Raw genomic sequence first — 10,663 nt, 5'->3', positions numbered from 1 at the left:
CCAGCTTGGTATGAACTCAAAGTCCATGCAGGGAAATGAATAATCTGTTTTTAAGTCTCAATGCACGTAAAACCATGTTCATTTGAGTAATATTTAACCATAGATATATCGAATATTTCAAAAAATTTAAGATCGTTTGTCCTATTAAATTCTTCTCCGCTTAAATGACTGAAGGAAAGTTTTGATTGAAATTAGAGTAAACAGTCCAACTAAGTCATAGTATGATTTTATTTAATGTAATGATTTGGATATTAATATTACCTCTCAATGACATTTATTTTGTTATTTCATTATCAAAATCTTAGCAATAATGGTTTCTTATGATTTATTTATGTTTTGGAGACTTCACAAACGAGGTTTACAGGGCTCCCGAAGTAAATGGTGTTAACAATTAATAATAATATTCTGGATTTGCATCAATAATTTATTTTAGACTTCTTTAGCTTAAAGATTTAAGCTTGGAGTTTTTCTACAAACAATTATTACTTATTTTCCAAAAAAAATTGAGTAACAATTATATTTTATACATTATTTATATTTATTTTAATTTATTTATCTTAACTTTAAAAATATAAATATGAACTTTTGATGCTTCATATAAAGTTATTAATCTATGATTCTATATTTATTTTAATTCCTTTATCGAAATTTTAAAAAGATAAATATAAAATTCCGGTTGTTTATATAAATAGCACTACGATGCATATGAATTTCAATAAGTAACCCTGATAATAATGAACAATAATTTAATCATAAAATAATACAATCTTACTACCAATAAAAAAAGTTAAAAATTAATGTTATTTTTTTTAAATAATTGTTCTTCACGATTAAATCCATTCCAATTATAAAAACTATATACTTTTAATAAATTCAAGTGCCATATTGATGTAGAGTTACGATCATCGTCAACCATCCAAAGTTATCTATAAATCATCATTTTCACTGATCACATATCCTTCATATATTTTCATTTTTTCCAATAAACTACCATCCATATATATATATATACTCAATTAATCAAAATTTTAGTAATTTTTGACCTCGTAAATCATGGTCAATCACACTTAACTATGGTCGAAGGTCACATTGTCACAAAGATTGTGTTGATATGAAAATCAACCATGGTCCAACATCGCATTGTGACAAGCATTGTCTCAATATGAAAATCAACCATTGTCAATGATGTTTATTTTAGTGTTTATAATATTTATCTTAGGGTTTATATACTTTGGGTTTATAATACTTGTCCCTTGGATTTAATATTATTCCCTTGGGTTCATAATCCCTTTTGGGTTTTAGTATGAATCTATTGGGTTTATAATATCAATGCCTTGAGTTTATTATGCCCTTGGGTTTATAATATAAACCATGGTCAATCATAGCCAACCATGGTCAAGCATGGTTGAATGTCGCATTGTGACAATGATTGTGCTAATATGAAAATTAACCATGGTCAACCATAGTCCAATGTCGCATTGCAATAGATTGTCTCGATATGAAAATCAATCATGGTCAAGCATGGTCCAGTGTTGTATTGTGAAAAATATTGTCTCGATATGGAAATCAAGCATGCTCGACCATGTGTATGTAATGTCCCTTCCTAATTATTTTCCTAAGGTGAGAGGAACAATTTTATCAATTTTGTCATTTTTGGCCTAAGAAATTTTTGGTGAAGAAGGCTTAGAAAAAGTGGGTGAATGAACATCTTAGTGTCATGTGGGGGCCACTTACCCACAAATAATACACACTTGATGGTAAGAAATTCAATTTTCCTAAGTGAGGTTGAAATTGGAGATGGGACCCACATGAGACTCAAGGCTAGCAAGCATAAATAGGAGAAGAGAAGCATCATTTGGGGCCTTTTGATATTTTGATATTTGATTGTCACTCTAGTTGTTTAACTGAGTTACAAGTGTTGCTTAGCACAAGATCTTCCCACAGAGTGAAGCTCAATATTTCTTTGGGGGACTTTGAGTGCCACCCTAGGAAGGATTTTCTCTTGTTATGGAGGATTGGAGAGGAGCATCACATAGGTACATGTTATTCTAGTTTAACCATGACACAGAGGGAGAGGCCACACAGTCATTGGGAGGGTTGGTGCCAAAAGTTGGGGTCTCTATTGTTGTAGTGGTGTTATTGATCAAATTCCAGCTAAAGGATGAAGATTTTGGGAGGCAAAATGGGGTCCCTCATTGTTGTATGAATTGTTGAAGCTTTCTACAGCATCATCTCTAGGCCTCTTGCAGTTATCTTGGGTGATTCTTGTGTGGAGTTTTGGTTGGAGGATTTAGGGGTTGAGCTTGTAGGATTTCATTTGGAGGGAGATTGTGGGGTGATTGCTAGCATTTTGGAGTAGTAATTCATAATTTTCTGCTACAGGTGGAGTGCTCTAGTCTTTGTGGAAGGCTAAGTTATTTGGGGTCAAATTTTGAGGCTGAAAACAAGAGAAAACCCATTCTGGGTTTTTATGCATTTTTGACAAGGATCACAGCCCCAAAGTTACAAATTTTATGGGTGGTTATGAGGCACCAAATTAGGGTGCCAAGCCAACCAACAACGTAGAAAAAGCAGGGTCAGATCAAATTTCTTGAGGGACAAACTATTGTAGCAGTTGGGCATTGAGAGATTAATTACCTGGTCCTTCTAGCTTGCCTTGGGTAAGCCTAGGTGCACTCCTTCCAATTTTATTGTACTCCAGTAGTTCATTTATAATAAAATTGGTCATTTAAGTGTTCCAGAGCATTTTTTTTTTCATGGGTGTTTGTTGAAATTTATTGTGTTGTTATTTTTGTGCATGTCTTTGATTATCCGTGTAAAATTTCTATTTGGAATATTACAGTGGTATCAAATCATGTTCCTGGCCAGGGTGGGGAACAGGAGTAGGTGATGCCACCTAGATATCAAGGAGTATTCATCCATAGAGGCCATGGTAGAGGCAAAGGCATGGATCGAGCTAGAGAAGAAGGCCCAAATCCACTTTCAGGCACAAAGGTGGAGAACCTTAGAGGTGGGATGGAAAATTAGGAGGACAATGAGAAACCCGAGAAAATGGGCCAGAGCCATATTTTGGAGGAGTTTTTGAGGACTAATCAGTAGATATTGAGGAAAGGGAATCTCATGATGGACATGATGTAGTAGGTGATGGGGTTGCAGATGGGTGAAAGGTAAGAGGGAGAGCCTCAAGGTGATGGGGGTTCTAGAGTAGGAGGGGGCAACCATACTTATCAGCCCCCATATACTCCCTAGTGTGGGCAGGCTGGTTGTACAAATTTTCTTCATTTTGTGGATGATCCTGAGCCGAAGAGGGAGCCAAACCTAGTTGCAGATTTGCTCCACTTAGTTGCATATGGTCTTGATGAGTATGAGGGGTTGGATGCCTAGATAAGTAGGTGATGTCTTTTAGGGAGTACATCCACCTCAAGGAGAGGTGTACTATAGGGTTTGGGGTCCACTATAAAGGGGTAACATCCAACGAGGATGTGCAGAATATAGCAGGGAAGGTTACGCTCCCAAACTTTGATGGGTTGGCAAAGATTTCATCCAGGGAATGGATCAAGAAGTTAGACACATATTTCCACTTGATCCCCATAAGGGAAGGCTATGCTATATGATTTTTAATTCATCTTCTGGAAGGGGATGCCCAGGAGTGGTGGTATGTGGGCTAATCACCTTGGGACACATCCATATCACCACTTACACATATTTCACCTGGATGCTGCTGGAGAGATTTGAGAGGAAGGACCTGGAGTTGCATTTCACAGAGTTAGTCCATCTGAGAGAGACTAGCAGCACAAAGGCTTACATTACGGAGTTCCAAAGACTAGTAGTGATGGTGACATACATCTCAAAGGCTCGGTTGATCATTATATTTATGGAGGGGATTTATGAGCCTTTGCATGGTTGGGTGAGGGCTTACAAACCCGCATCACTTCCGAATGCTCTCTCCAAGACCCGGGATATGATTGATGTAGTGCGCAAGACCCGAGCTTTCACCCCCACTAGACATGTGGCCCCACAAGGGAAATGAAACGCTAGGCCACCTCAGAAGGATGGAGGACATGGCCAGATGGATGATGAGACCCACAGAGACCTGAAGAGGAGGAGGTGGCACTTTACGTGCCAGGAGCCTTGGGCACCTAGGAAAAAGTGCAACAAGGGAAAGGCCCATTTCATTGAGGTGTATTCAGATAGTGAGCCAGGTGAAGAGTTTGAGATGGGAGTCAAGTAGGGAGATGAGGGAGGACAGTCATCCGAAGGGCCACCACCATCACCACCTAGAGGAGCACTGTTTTCCCCATCAAGGGGAGTCCCTGCTTCACTTCGTGGAGTGCCAATGTATTTGACACTTATAATTTGGGGGATCGTACATGGGCAGTGAGTGTCAATCCTAATGGACATTGGGGCTATCAACAACTTTATTGATGCCCAGATGGTTGAGCATAGGGGCATTCATATAGAGACATTCGAGGGGTTCTCCATATTGGTGCTAGGAGACTCGACCATGCATTTTGTGAAGTATGTTCTCGAGTTGATTGTAAAGATGGGGAACTACTTGCTCATTGATCACTTCTTTGTATTTGATGTCCGGGACACCAACATGGTGTTGGGTATCTAGTGGTTGCATTCATTAGGTAGGGTCACCACAAACTAGAAAAAGTTAAAGCTCGAGTTTATGGGGCAAAATGGGAAGCTATTAATATTGAGGGGAATGCACTCTTATCCATCCCAGACAATTTCACCTCACTGGATGGAGGAAATTCTACGACATGGGGACAAAGAGTGGGCAGTTAAGATGAGGATATCGAAGACAGGGGCTCCAAAACATCCTGTGCATCCAGACATATTGGCCTTGTTGGAGAGGCACCAAGGGGTTTTTGGGGAGACCCCACCAAGCAGACCACCAGATCGTGGGTTTGAGCACACTATTGAGTTGGAGGGTACGGTGAACATAGTCATCACCACCCCGTATGGGCACCCAAAGGCCTATAGGGATGAGATAGAGAGAGCCATCTAGGAGCTGTTGAGGTTGGGTCACATTAGGCCTAGTTCAAGTCCCTTAGCTTCTTCTATGGTGCTACTGAAGAAGAAGGATTGTCTACAGGGACCTCAATAAGAAGACACTTAAGAACTGATATCCCATCACGAGCGTTGACGAGATGATGGATGAGCATAGAGGGGAGAAATATTTCTCTAAGATAGATCTATTCTCAGGGAATCAACAGATCTAGGTGAGGAAGCAGGACATCCCTAAGACTTCCTTTGTTGCCACTATGGACAGTTTGAGTTCCTAATGATGCCCTTTTGGCGAACGAATGCTCTAACTACATTTTAGTCATGTATGAACCACATGTTTCATGGGAAATTGAGGAGCCTCATCATTGTTTTCTTTGATGAACATACTCATTTATATTTGGACTTGGGAGGAGCACCTTTAGCATTTGGAGGTAGTTCTGTGCATACTTGAGGAGCAACAACTATATACAAATATTTCCAAATGTGAATTTGGACTAACAGAGATGTTGTACATGGGGCATCTGATTAGGGAGGACATAGTGGAGCTATAATAGGAGAAGATCAGGGCCATTTGGGATTTTTCCACACCCAGGAACATGGTAGAGATGAGAAGGTTCCTAGGCATTTTCACATACTACAGGAGATTCATGAGAGGGTTTTCACAACTTGAAGCACCTCTCACCAATTTGACAAAGAGGGGGTATTTTGAGTGGAAACAGGTGGCACAAGAGGCCTTTGAGCACCTTGAGAAAGTGATAAGAAGTTTTTTCGTATTAGCTTTTCTATACTTCACACAGCCTTTTATGCTAGAGTATGGTGTTTTCGGGGAAGGAGTTGTGGTCATGTTGATGCACATGGGCCACCCTATTACATTTGAGTACAGGGAGCTACAACCCCACGAGTGATTGTATTGAGTATATGACAAAGGGATGTTGTCTGTGATGCATGCACTGGCCAAGTTCAGAAAGTATTTGGTGGGAAATCATTTCAAAGTGAAGATTGACAACAATAGTCTTATATTCTTCCTGGAGTAGAAGTCATTGGAGGAGAGACAACAAAAATGGGTTAGCAAGATCCAGGCCTATGACTTCAAGATTGATTATGTCAAGGGAAGCACAACCTTGTAGCGAATACACTTTGGCATAAACCCACATCATTATCTTTGATGGACCTTGCTCATGACAGGAAGGCTCAACTCTTAGTTGAGTACTCTAAAGATAGGCAAGCTTGCAATATTTTGGATGACACACACACGGATGACAGTTTTCAGGTGTTGGAAGACGTGATCTATTACAAATACAAGATATGTTTGGTGCTAGGATCTCATCTTAAGGAGAGGATTATGGAGGAAACTCATGATATCCCCTTAGCAGGACACCCCAGCTTCTTCAAGACACATCGTTCTATAAGAGAGAGATTCTCTTGGTGGGGGCTTAAGGGAGACGTGTTGAGGCACGTGCGGGAGTGCATAGACTGTTAGAGGAACAAGGTGGAGATTTCACATCTTGTCAGTTTATTACAGTTTCTTCCCATTCCAGAGAGGAAGTGGGAGAGTCTGTCCATGGAGTCTATCATGGGGCTCCCTGCTGCGCAATGGTGAGATTGCATTTATGTGATGGTCGATAGATTGTCCAAGTTTTCCCATTTCTTCACCATTTCATCAAGATATTCATCCTCCAAGGTGGCCGAGTTATTCTTTTGGGAGGTCTTCCAATTATATTGTCTTCCAAAAACCATTGTTAGTGACAAGGAAAACAGGTTTATGGGGGCTTTCAGACAGGAGTTGTTCCAGTTGGTGGGGACAAAGAATACAACCAAAACTAGCTATAACCCCCATATAGATGGAAAGACCAAGATCATAAACAAGTGGTTGGAGGGGTACCTACACAACTATGTGACAGGCCAAGAGAGAGTGTCGGTCCAGTGGCTTCATCTAGGAGAATTATACTACAACACCACTTATCACATGTCGATAAGTATGTCTCCTTTCCGAGCACTTCATGGATATGGTGCACTCTCTTTTTCTGACATGAGTTTTGGAGATAGCAGGGCCCCTGGGGCAAAGGATTGGGTTCAAGAGAGCTAGGAGATTCTTTGAGCTCTCAGGAACAACTTGAAGGTGGCTCAAAATTGGAAAAAGATGTATGTTGATAAGAAGAGGATGGAGAGACAGTTTGTGGTAGGGGACATGGTCTACCTACGCTTGCATCCATATTGACAGTCTTCACTTAAGTAAAAGGTTGCATAAATACTTCAACCCCAGTTTTATGGGTTGTACAAGGTGGTAAGGAAGGCTGGAGAGGTGGCTTATGAGTTGGAGCTACATTTAGAGAGCCAGAACCATAATGTGTTCCATGTCCCATGCCTGAAAAAGGCGTTGGGGTAGCAAGTTATAGCAGCGATTGAGTTCCCTCCCTTGGATGATAAGGGGAGTTTGGTTTTGACACCAGAGTTCACATTGGAGACTTACGGGAGGAGGTCGAGGAACAAGATGATCAAGGAGCATTTGGTCAAATGGAAGGATTTTCCATAGGAGGATGCTACGCGAGAGAGTGAAAAAATTTTGTAGCATCTTTCTTTGTAGTTGCTTGGGGAAAGGAAACATTTGGGAGGGGAGGATTATAATGTCCCTTCTTAATTATTTTCCTAAGGTAAGAGGAACAATTTTGTCATTTTTGGTCTAAGGAAATTTTTGGTGAAGAAAACAAGGGTAAAGTGGGTCGATGAACATCTTAGTGTTATGTGGGTTCCACTTACCCACAAATAATATGCACCACATGGTAAGCAATTCGATTTTCCAAAGTGAGGTCAAAATTGCAAATGGGACTCACATGAGGCTCAAGGCTAGCAAGCATAAATAGGAGAAGAGAAGCATCATTTGGGGCCTTTTGAAATTTTGATAACTGATTGTCACTCTAGTTGTTTAGCAAGTGCTAATTAGCACAAGATATTCCCAAGGGGTGAAGCTCAACCATTCTTTGGGGGACTTCGAGTGCCACCCTAGGAAGGATTTTCTATTGCTGTGGAGGATTGGAGAGGAGCATCACATAGGTAAACACTATTTCGGTTTAACTGGGATGCAGAGGGAGAGGCCACGTAGTCATTGGGATGATTAGTGCTAGAAGTTGGGGTCTCTATTGTTGCAGGGGTTTTCTTGGTTAGATTACAGCCAGCGGAAGGAGATTTTGGGAGGAAAAAGGGAGTCCCTCATTGTTGTACGAGTTGATGAAGCTTGCTATTGCGTCATCTCTCATAGGCCTGTGTAGTTCTCTTTGGTGATTATTGTGTGGAGTGTTAGTGTGACAACCTCGGTTAAAAATCATGTAAAAATATATAAGGCGACGGTAATGGGACACATATTCCAAGTTGAATGGTGGGAAAAACAACCTAGAGTGGGTTCTCATTGGTTTAATGGCTAAGGAGATTAGCAAAGGATATTTCTAAGGCTTTGGAAAGGAAAAATGGCATATTGACACATTTATTTATGAAAATAATGGAAATTAGGAGAAAAGGAAGGTGAAAGGTCATAAGTTGCATGTGAGGAAGAAAATGAATAAAATAGAGGCCTCATTAATAAAAACACTTCTAAGGATCAGTTGGAAAGATCTTAGTTAGTGTAAGCACTTAGCTCAATCTTTTTCTATGGTTTTGAATGGGATCAAGAAAGGCAAAGAAGGCAAGAGGAAGGAAAAGGAGGTAAGCAAGGAAAAGGAGGATTAAGATGTTACAACACGATTCTTTGTATGTATCAATTTGCAAGTGTGATTTCCTTGCTATATTTGGCATGCATGGTATTGAATGTGGTTCTTTTTTGTTATGACATGGGTTTTTCGAGGTGTAACAATGTTTTCATTGTAGACTTTCCATTTCTAGATAGCCATGGTGTGATCAACTTATGATGTTTAGGTTGAGCTGGATTTCCGGATGGATTTTAAGCTCAATGAGGTGGATCTCTAAATGGTAGAGCACATGGCCTTGTGGTTCCTGAACTAGACTGTTGATCATAGTAAATCCATTGGCCTAGTGACCCATGAGCCAGACTATGGGTTGCATTAAAGTTAGGATTATGTTGCCTCAACAGGCCTAGGAATCCTTGCCAGTGAATGGTAGGATATACGATAAATCCAAGATGTGGTTTTATCTCTGTTGGGCCTAGTAATCCTAAGTTTTGGATATGCGGTAAAACCTGGAGAGTGGGTCTTGATTTATGGCCTGCTGATCTAGGTTTGGATTGCAATAAAGCATGGGAGACTAGGAGACATGAAAATTCATCATGGTGTAGGTGGAGAAATCCAGTGGCATCCATGCTTGCTTTGCCTAGTGATCGGTTGGACATCATGTTAAAGACTGTTATGATGTGTTCACTGTGTTGGCCTAGTGATCTAGGATTGATTACGATAAAGCCTAGTTTCTATTGGTGAGGGTGAGTTGCTTTAGATTCGGTATACCCCGGTTGGTTCATTTGGTTTGATTCCCACATTCATGCTTGGAATATGGCACAGGGGTGAATGGCTAAAGAGATATTTGGCTTAGCCATTCTAAGGTCGAGCAGAACATGGAAGTCCCATCCTAATTTTGAATTTTGCATCATTAATGAAAGGTTATTTCTCCTTATATTCGTATGAGTATTGTACAGGTTTACATGTGGATTGTATGGTTGTGATTTCATTCATAATTATGTCCCTATTATGTTGATTATGTATATGTTTTATGGCAACAACTATGTGTTGGGCGTGGGATCCCCCAAGGGTAGTTTTGGGGCTTAGAACCCAAATTTTGGTCCAATCTCGTAATTCCAATGTAAAGACTTCGCATTTTGTGGGCGCGGAGCACGTAGTTGTTAAAGAGTCATAGGGTTGTCCACCCTTACTTTGATAATGTAGTGTCGGCTGTAGAAGATCTACCCATGGTCGGCAGACCATGGGTTTGTATAAATACAGCAAAGCTATAAGTAGTTTGACATCATAGTACATAGATTGAATAATGAAGATGTATGTGAGATAGCTCTGAAGTGTAAGTCTAAGTTTTTGGTCATAGCATAGGTAGAGGCTCTGCATCTAAGTGCACGAAGGCCTAATAGTCTGCAGCTGAGTGCGCAGGGTAAGTCGAGTTTGTAATCATCTGGAAGTATTAATAAAGAGAAGTTTCTATCATTTATATGTCTTTATTTCCTGTTTATGCATCTGTTAAATTGGGTATGAATTTCACTTCTAATTCTTATATGATGTGCGAACGTGTATAACTGTATATTGGTTAAGTGAACGCAAGTTAGAATATCTTTTTACGTGAAGATAAATAGGAGTTCTCAATAAGATAAGTAAGATACTTAGTCTAGTTTGGGAAATAGTGTAGTTCGCTGCCCTAGCAACGTGAAAGGACCTCAACCCCTAGTTAGGGCTACACGAAAGCTGATTGTAACACTTTGCGAAGGTACTAAAGGGTGGAATAGAGCATGAAGCAACCTGCACGAACGCAGGTATAGTTGGAATAAATCGACATCACAACCATCTCAAGGGTGCAGAAACCTGGTTCTAGCATCCCCCCATACTGCTTCTGGTGAGACTTCAGTTCGCATTCCATGGGCTGATGTCGAAAGGACCAGTAGTGTAGGGATTTGTTTGGCTACCTAACGCTGAACCTGGGTTAG

This window comes from Pinus tabuliformis, chromosome 4_1 (genome assembly GCF_031772625.1).
Source record: "Pinus tabuliformis cultivar Carrire ecotype Pingquan chromosome 4_1, CPIR1, whole genome shotgun sequence".
In the NCBI taxonomy this organism is placed as follows: Eukaryota; Viridiplantae; Streptophyta; class Pinopsida; order Pinales; family Pinaceae; genus Pinus; species Pinus tabuliformis.
The sequence above is the reverse complement of the archived record's forward strand: the minus strand, read 5'-3'. Positions refer to the sequence as shown.